At 38.1% G+C, this 10407-nt stretch overlaps 1 long non-coding RNA gene across 1 annotated transcript; it reads right to left on the bottom strand.

Annotated features, from left to right (window-relative positions):
• Positions 1 to 2674: 2674 nt before the first annotated feature.
• Positions 2675 to 7512, bottom strand: LOC134199364 (uncharacterized). Its single transcript, XR_009973822.1, has 2 exons — positions 7407 to 7512; positions 2675 to 2821 (listed from the first exon to the last, which is right to left on the bottom strand). It is a non-coding gene; the product is annotated as an uncharacterized LOC134199364 (long non-coding RNA).
• Between the last annotated feature and the right edge of the window lie 2895 nt (positions 7513 to 10407).

Here is a 10407-nt window from a genome sequence, read left to right as displayed (position 1 = left end):
AATATATCATTATCCGTGGGTTCCACAAAAAAAATAATATTAAGCCATCATTTTAAAGACTCGATGAGATTTAAAGAAAGCTTAGAATCCCAATCGCTACCGAAGCTAACATTACGTACACAAGCCATTTCACTCATATTTTCCCATCTGCGTGAGAATGGATGAAAACTCCATTATCCACACATTATTCAATTAGTATGACGAAGTGTATCATCCATTTACGCAACACGCGTAACCGTATAAAAAGTATCATCAAGGAATTCTGAAAAGTATTATTACCTCACGTATGTGGATTGTACATATTGGCGCCAGAAATAAATCTTAAGAATATTCCATCTGTACCTACATGGTATCCACAATATGAAGAGCTATGATTTTAATTACTTGGTAACATTAAAATACCTAAGTCTTAAAGAAGCTTTTACACAGTGGAGCATACTATGAGCAAAAATTTCTATTGAAGAGGTATGTTTTTTTTTATTGCTCAGTTTGGTTGAACGAGCTCACAGCCCACCTGGTGTTAAGTGGTTAACGGAGCCCATAAATATCTACAACGTAAATACCACCACCCACCTTATGACTAGAGGTTTAAGATCTCAGTTTTAACAGTACGACGGCAACTCCACCTTTTAAACCGAAACGCATTACTGCTTCACGGTAGGAATTGACAGGGTGGTGATACCTACCCGTGAGGACTCACACGACGTCCTGCCACCGATAAAAAATATAAAGTTTATTTCAAGCAGGTGAAACGGCGGAAGGAGAGCTAGTTGTTTAATTGTTGAAGATATTCTACATTTTCAACTCACGTGTTTATGTAGGGTATTTTATTACGTAAATCCAGACATTATTGTCCAATGTATCTTCCTATTTATTTAGGAAATTGCCTTGATAGTGCTTCATTGCTTGTATGCTCCCATTGGATTCCAAATTAATTAACAATATTTACCTTCAATTCCGAATGAATTTACCTGAGGGTTAAACGTACCAAATTAACAATTCATCATTGAACGTGAATTTGAGTAGATTTCTGCAGAATGTATTATTTTCCTGTGTTGGTAATTACGTGTACATTACGATACCCTTTTTTTTTTTTTTTTCCACAGGAGAAAATCGCCGGATCCCCACCCGCACAGCAGGTGGGGTATGTGGGAGTCGAACCTCACTAAAAACTCCTGCCGCTCACAGCCGGCGCCCTACCCCGGACCGGGTGGGAACCCAGTCGGAGCTATTGAGACGGCGGGACAGGGTTTACGCAGTGCACATTACATCCATCCCGCCGTCCCCATTACGATACCCTTGCATTAGTCACGCTACGCACGCATTGCCTGCTCATTCCATATAAACGCACGATTTGTTAGATTAATTTCATTAGCATCAGATCTAAGTATTTATTTGACAAGGATTCATTAATTGACTAACAAACGTTTTATTTGCCAAATCATTACATTCCTAATATATGATTTTAATAACGAAATTCAGTAGTGCTATTAAAACAGATCATGTCTGGAAATTTTAATGCTTATTTCACCTAAACTACAACTTAATTCACTTTTTTTTCTACCTAGTCGTGGGTAGACTAAGAGACTAATACCAGATTCACACGAACGGGTAAATGAGCACACGTGCTCAGAATGAAGAAAGAATTTGCTAACACTAACTTTTTTTTTGTCTAATGCTGGGGAATCCGTTTACGGATACCCGGTCGAGAGGGGTAACAGAGCGGTTTATGTCGGACTCCGGCGCCTCCAGAGAAGAAGAGGGAGAAGAGGAAGACCAAAGTCCTCCTCTTCTTCCAATTCCTACCTTGCGCCGCCTCACCACGGAACCGACAGCAGAGCACCGGGCGCCCCCGCATCCGGTACCCAACAGCCCCTACGGGAGATCAACGGGAGCATCGTGCCCGCGTCGCCCACCCCGTCATCTTCGCTGAGGAGCCGAAGAGGGATCCCACTCCCTTTTGCGCTCCTCAGCCTCGCGGTGCTAACACTAACCCTAGCAAGAGCAGTGCTTCGCAAAATCTGCCACCGGATCGGAATCGCGACTCACTGAGAAGATCCGGCGAAAAACTCAGTCAGTTGAAATTCACTAAAATGAAACTTACTATAAAATTGCAACTCAAGCCAAGAACATCGCTTTGTACATTGTGGTACTTCAATCGACAGCCTCGAGAACTCTTAGTACAACGTCGAGCACAATTCAAACAAGCGTTAGCAAATCACAGATAACAATTTCCTATACTCGTATATTTATAGATTTTTCTTAATTCTGAAATGTGAAATGTCAGACCGTAAGCACACTTTAGTATTACAAAATTTGTTAATTACAAAAATGGTGATTCTGTTTTACGATTTTGAACCTAAAAACGTAGTCTCAATTATCTTTACGATTATGCAGTAGTTGCCAATATACATAGGAAGGAAAGACGTGTTTCTCTAACTGATCCGCCGGCACAAGCCAAACTGAACCTTACGACATCACCAAAAAGTATGCTATCAAGAGTATACCACGCACGATGCGACGACACCCTGGTGAAACTCATACTCATCTGTCGTAGAAAACGACTTATGTAATATTAAGACATTGTTTTTATTGCTAGGGTGGACGCCGTGACACCAGTATAAAAAAGCGGTACGTGATCAGAATCGGGTCAGTCAGAACGAAAATCTCAGTATACCTTATTATTGTGAAAATTATTTATTGAGAATTACATTAATTTATTATTCAGAAAGTCTTATTTACTTTTATTGCAATGAACTCAATTCCACCGAACACGAATGATGACGCAACTGCCGCTCAGCCATCCCAGGCGCCGTCTCATCTAAAAAGATATTCAAATTCAAGTATGTACATATAACAAATCGACGTTAAAGTAGTCAAACTGCAGTATAGATGCATATATTCAGGGATGAACTGAGTAGATAGGTGATCGTCAAAGCGTGCTAACATGTCCCCTGCGGCTGTTACCTTTTGTTCCCCCCACGATTTTTCCCTCCCACATTCTACGTTTGAAACTTATAGCTTAAGAGACTGACTGAGGCCAAAATATTTGTAATTGCGTACCCAAGCAAAATATTAATTCTAAAATTCAAACATGTATTGTAATTTTGTTCTTGGCGTGTGATTCCCTGACCTGCTTTATGGCCATTATGTTATTTAGATACATAAATCGTAAAGCGTGTTTATTTTGCGGTAAAGTTAGACAGAATGGGGTACCAAAATCTATTTTTATTTTACACCATAGATATTTACACTAACTTATAATTATTAGGTATACTTGAAACAAGTTGACATTTGTCCCAATGTCAAAAATATACCTATTGCTCTAGTATTAACCTACGCTCGACTACTCGAGGCTAGGAACGCTTGATAGTATGGCAAAAACATTTTATTCAAATTAATTAGGTATTGTCAACTGTAAAGGTGAAATTGATTTATGATTACCTAAAGAGAAAATTCTGCCCTCCTAGACTATACGTCTGAGTACCACTCCTTCAATGTTTTTTGTAGACTGACTTACTGGAAATCAATGAGTGAATTTTGATGTTAAACAATTCTCTATTTTTGTTCTGAGTAAATCCAAAAACCGGGTCTCAATTCACTTAATTTTTTTCTCGATATATTCCACACATATTTTCAAACATATTTGAGAATATATTCGGAAAAAATATGAAGTAGCTATCTTAAAAATTGAAAAGACAACGGAATTATAAAAATATAGTATAAATACGCTTGTATACGTTCATTTGAAACATATACGAGTATGAATGTTTTATCAAAGTGCGCTGCTAGTTCTTTCTCTTAAATTTGCAACATTTATCGCTGCCTTATCCTTTATACAAACTTATATACCCCAAGAGGAACCCGAGTAAAAACATATGTAATAATTTACTGAACCATAACATACAGACATAGAAAACGGATATTAATGTCAACGCAGGATTATCATGAACACTTCTGAATTGTTTGGGTGTAGTTGTTTTAATTTGCTAAAAACTGTCATTACACCAATTTCGAAGTAATTTAAGTCGGTGTGGAGCGACGATTAGACGTGGTCATTAAGACGCGGTCGAGATCTCTTCAAAGTTGCGGTAATTACAGGAGCTCTGTCACTTCCCTATACTCTAAGTTATATGAAGATATTACGTAACTTGCGAAAGTTTCGATGTAAATTCTATAATATTATAGAATTAATTAAATTAATATAATAATAATATTCTATAAAGTAAATTCTATAATATTATAGAATTTACATCTTATGAGACTTTTTCGGTAACAATTTAGTAATAAAATTTGTTATATTTATTGTTTTCTTTTTGTTACAAATACGACGCTCACAAAACTGTCGAGGTAATTATAAATTACACCTTGCAGTTCCAACTACCTAATCACAGACTTTTGACAAATGACACCTACTATTGTAAATAGATTTCAAAGTGCACACAGCACAGACTTCCTATTGACCCAATGGTCACTCTGATGAGCCTTATGAAACCTCAAGATTGAATAGGAACGATATTAAGCAAGTCTATTAACTGAAACATCAAAATCGAATCAGTTTCTTCGGTAACGAAAATACATAAGATATTGCGAAGTCGCTATCTTAAAATTATTATAAAAGCATTTTCCTTATTTTATGAGCACGGTTTCAGGAAAGAGCTCCGAGTAATAGAGCCGATAAATTTAATAACGGATATGGCTCAGACTTACCTAACGAGCGTGCACTAGCGTCACAATATTCACGTACACCTATTTTATATGGCATATTATGCATCAGTTTAATTTTTGTCATAATAATGCAATATCTTTTAGGTACTTTAATACGTTTTTGTTAGCTTGGTATGTGTATGTATGTAACGGAATATTTGAATGTAATTTTCAAAGAAATTAAGACTTTCGATTAACTTGAAAATTTGCACACGCGTTAAGGACTTCGCTCTAATACCCTGACCAGTGTCAAAAGCAATTGTTAATAGTTAATTATATTTGCTAATTAAGGTCGTTTTTGTAGTTTTTAAACTCTTGATTTGTATTTAAAATTTAACCAAAATGAATAACATTTTTAGTGGCTTTATTGCGAATTTACTACAAGAATATTTTTAAACTACATAGTTTTAAAGGAGGAAAAAAAAATTTATGAAATCAAAGTTTTACCAAAACTTTTAGTGTCAAACATTAAAAAAAAACTTCTTTTAATCTCCGTCTCGAATATCAGTAAATTATTCGTTAGCCAGAGAACTGTGTGCATTTGAAATAGTGGTTGCACACAAAACCGTAACTCGACTAATGCATTTCTTCTCATTGAATTCTTAATGTAGCAATTGTGCAAGTGTTTCGTTTAAAAAGAAAAAAAAACCCGTAGGTACCATTTGAAAACCAGAGTAAATTTAATAATTTGCTAGCTGCTTAATTTCGACTTTTTTAATGTCGGTTCAGGCACGTGCATACCAACATATTTACGGTAGTCATTTTTATATGAATTCTTAATAATTAGAAAGTATTTTCCTTAAACATATCCATCAAACCATTTGGTAATAAGATAACTGCCACTGATTACAGAACCGTGAAGATTTATGTAAAATATTTATTTACCGAAATCAGAAAGATTTAGTATCTTAATATTTTCTGTTTGTGTTAATGTCTGTTTTAAGCAATAGAAATATCTGATAAGCTCTGCTGTTATTTTTTATAAACCACTACACTCACTTAAAGTAGTAATGTAAGGTTAGTTATTTTCAGAATAAAATTACTTGAAAAAAAATATGAGAATAGATTACAGACTATTATTATCATGTTAATAATATTCCCACCATTCGGGTAAGCTGTCGCGTGAAATTGAAAAATATCTCACGACAAAAGACTGATTCAATGAAAACGTTACATTTTTTGTAATGGTGGAAATGTAAGGGAAGGGCCCGCATCTAACGAAATAGTATGAAAACACAAGAGAAGCAGAAAGAATAATTAGCTGGTAGGAAGGTAAGCCTGGCCTATCATAATGCTTTCAGATGGCAAAGCTGTCCTCCAAATTACTGGTGGTAGGACCTCTTTTGAGTCCGCGCGGGTAGGTACCACCGCCCTGCCTATTTCTGGCGTGAAGCAGTAATGCGTTTCGGTTTGAAGGATGGGGCAGCCGTTGTAACTATGCTGAGATCTTAGAACTTATATCTCAAGGTGGGTGGCGCATTTACGGTGTAGATGTCCATGGGCTCCAGTAACCACTTAACACCAGGTGGGCTGTGAGCTCGTCCACCCATATAAGCAATAAAAAATAAATAAATAAAATTTAAACAGCCACAGCAGTACTGCTTGTATTCTTTAATTCTCATCAATTTAACGCTCAAAAATGGAACCATTAGGTCTTGAACATATTGTGTCCTATGGTTAGCTACGCAAATAAGTTAGAAAGTGTAGAAAAGAGCAATAATACTCGGACTGAACAAGACTCGGTGTTTTTGCAAATAGTCGAAAGAAACACTACTAAAGCCCAATCAAAGTGGACATGGTCTACAGAATAAGACGCCCAGTATACTCATTTTGTGTGAAGCAATTATGTCGGCGTTCAAATGCCGCAGACAGGTATCAACTTTTATATGGCCCGAAATACTTTAAGGGGCAGTCGCCAAACGAAACCTCTCTTCCGGCCTTAGGCTCTGAAATGGCAGCTCAATGCGAGATAGAGCAATTTTTCACATTCTCTGCTACCTCCTACCGGGTGATGAATTCTAAAAATTCGAACGAGTCAAGTGATGAATACGCAGTTGCGATAGTGGCTTAGCTGTACCCTTAACAATCCTGACGTCCATGAGCGACGGTCGACGTCGACCAAAACACGTCATTATTGATCCTCCCAATCCATTAACGGTGCTTTTAGGTACCATAAGCACCGGTCACCGTCCTCGTCGAACCCGTCGCTTGCGACGAAGGACTCGACGAGCATATTAACCCATAGGCACAGCCCACTGAATTTCTCGCCGGATCATCTCAGTGGGTCGCGTTTCCGATCCGGTGGTAGATTCTGCGAAGCACTGCTCTTGCTAGGGCCAGTGTTAGCAACACTCCGGTTTGAGCCCCGTGAGCTCATCTACATGCTAGGGTGAAGCTGAAATAGCCTCTCAAGGCTATCAGCATAGGTAGGAAAAATAGAAAAATGAGCGACCATGCCTATATAACATTAGACGGGCCTTATGTCTACACCAGCAATAACATAAAGTAAATTTTAATATATATAAATAACGTAATGTATTTTAAATCAATCTATTTTACCAGCAATTATTGTGCCAAGAACAAGACCGTCCAACATAGCCTAGAAAAACTTTAATTAGTCAAATAAACTATTCGAACGGTTAAGGATGTTCAAGCTAACGGAGAGCGACAAATAGAAGATAAATTAGGGGAAACTTTACCCAAATTCATTGAACACGCAGGAACATTTATCTAATTCGTCTCGACATCAGAATGTAAAGTGTTAGTTCGGCTAATGAGGCTGCAGTTCAAGATTATTCTATGAACCTGAGGAAAAATACGATAAATAATCAATGGACATTCATTAAGAAAAGTTGTAGTAGTTGTTGTTGTAGTTACTTTTTAGTAATTTATTGAAAATGTCTTCGTTTTTCAAGATATCAATGTCATGAATGGCATAAAAATGAGGGGTCGTTGCCTCAAAACCAAAGTCAAACAGATATAATTCAAAATATTGAACATTGATTACTTTCCATTAAAACTGTTATTCTTTAATCAGCTATCCTGTACGTCGAAATGAGTTTTCAATCAAAGATAAAAAAAACGGTCAATACTTATTAGTTGTTAAAACAGAACATGCCATAACATTTATAGGTCCATATATCAGCTCAGTAAGCGCAAAATAATAAGTGGAACAAAAAACATAAAGAAGCTATGTTCCAAAGGTTTCAAACGATCTGCGAGAACGGGATTATCGATAATCCGAACGACCGTCTTTCGTATGGAGTCAAATGGAAATAACTGGTGAATGCCCCTTCTCAGAATTAGAAACGTCATGGTCTCAATGATAAGACGTCTTATGTACTCGTGTCGAGCAATGCGATTGTGCCGAAATTCAAACTCAGCAGCAGGCTTACGAATTACTTCCACGATGAAGAAATAACATCGTCGAATAGAACTAAAAACAAAATTATAATCTGCTTAATTGCTCTACAATTGTGACATGAACCTTAAATACCAAGGTGAACGACCTTGTAATGTATGCAAAAGAGACTAAAGGTCGCATACCCCTATAATCTCGTGGTCTTATTTTATAAAATGATCATTTTCATTTTAGTACCCAATTCTCTGTATTCATTTTCCGAAAGAGAATATTTAGAAATCTTAATTTCATTGGAAGTAACAGACCCTAGCAAGCAAGAGAACGGCAGTAATGCTTTAAATCTTCGAAGCATTAGACGTATCGAATTTCTCCGATTTTAATGAATATTAAAATCAATAATTATGTAAAGCGCGCTTGTTGAGACGAGCACCGAATCTTACAACAAAGCATCACTCAAACACCCTTGAGGGCTTGTTCCTGCCGCCCCCACCGAAAACTTGAACAAAGAAATGTCTGTTTTAGTTTTAATGTAGGCGGCTTCTATAAAATACTTTTTGGTTTTAAAATAAATGGTTCATTTAATAGATAAATAGGTGCCCTCAGTTAAGTTTAGAATGAAATGTGTGAATCTAGTTAAAATCACCGCAATTCATATTGGGTGCACGTGATTGTAAAAAGTGTACTTTTATTGCATTGTATGCATAATTTCATTGTATTTATGAGTAATATACACAGTGAAATGTTTTTAAGAATAATTTTAAGTTTAATATAGCGCATGAAATGACAAACTTCTTTCGCGATTCTTCGCAATAATGCGGCACTTCCAAATTGAAACAAATAATTTTTAATTTCAATTCCATTAGAATCATAGGCTAATGTTTCATCAAACCCTATTCGGTAGTTCAGGCAGAAAACTGTATGGAAAATCTGCCGTTGGAGATCAGGTACACGCAACACCGTATCGTAAATCAATATTTACAGTTTTTTTTATAAAAGCCACACACAGATTAATCATTTTTCCACTTCGATAAAGCACGACATGAGAATCCTCTCATCGTGGCCGCCGGAAACTACCTACCGGATCCTGCGGACCAAATGGTGAACAGTCGACGTCGCCCAAAACACGTCATTTCGGATCCTCCCGATCCACTAACGGTGCTTTTAGGTACCTCAAGTACTGATCATTGTTCTCGTCAAACCCGTCGCTTGCGACGAGGGGCTCGACGAGTAAATTAACCCACAGACACAGCCCACTGAGTTTCTCGCCGGATCTTCTTACTGAGTCGCGTTTCCGATCCGGTGGTAGATTCTGCGAAGCACTGCTCTTGCTAGGGTTCGTGTTAGCAACGTCGTCAGGTTTGAGCCCCGTGAGCCCACCTACTAGGTAAAGTTACGCTGATAGGGTCACTATTGACCATCAGCTTAGGTATGATATTTTTTTTATTGCCGTATAGGCAGATGAGCATACGGCCTGATGGTGAGTGGTTACCGTCGCTCATGGACGTCAGCAATGCCAGGGGCAGAGCCAAGCCGCTGCCTAATTGCCGTATAGGCAGAAAAGGCAGAATATGAAAAATATTTTTTTTTAAGGAAAATACGTGGAGAGCTACTACCGTAGTCTCTATGCCTCACATGCTCCCAAACCCTTTGCCCACCCAGAGAATGATCACCGAGCCCCTCTAGTCCGCCACTACACGGAAGACATACCCGACGTCAGTATGAGGAGATAAGGGCTGCTTTGGAACAGCTTAGAAATAACAGAGCTACAGGGATGATGGAATCAGTACAGAATTGTTGAAAGAAAGTGGTACACCAGTTCTCAACCAATTATGCACAACGTTCAACACCGTCATCCAAAAAACGACTACACCGGAAGCCTGGAGCAAGGTTATTGTCATTCTTTTCTTTAAGAAGGGAGACCGTACAGGCCTATTTCACTTCTTAGCCATATTTATAAGCTGTTCTCGAGAGTCCTTACAAATCGCTTGGCCTCTAGACTTGACGACTTCCAACCTCCGGAGCAGGCTGGGTTTCGCAAAAGCCTACAATACGGTAGACCACATCCACACGCTGAGACAGGTTATTCAGAAGACTGAAGAATACAATCGTCCTCTGTGTCTCGCGTTTGTGGACTACGAAAAAGCCTTCGACTCCGTCGAAACTTGGGCTGTTCTGGAATCCTTACAGCGATGCCTAGTCGATTATCGGTACGTTGAGGTGTTGAAGAGTTTATATAAAGCCGCCAAAATGACAGTCCAGATCCAGAACCAGCAGACAAACCCGATTGAGCTTCACAGAGGGGTGCGACAGGGTGACGTTATATCGCCGAAGCTGTTCAC

Source organism: Bombyx mori, chromosome 9 (assembly GCF_030269925.1).
Source record: "Bombyx mori chromosome 9, ASM3026992v2".
Classification (NCBI taxonomy): Eukaryota; Metazoa; Arthropoda; class Insecta; order Lepidoptera; family Bombycidae; genus Bombyx; species Bombyx mori.
This window is presented reverse-complemented; position numbering and strand designations above follow the sequence as displayed.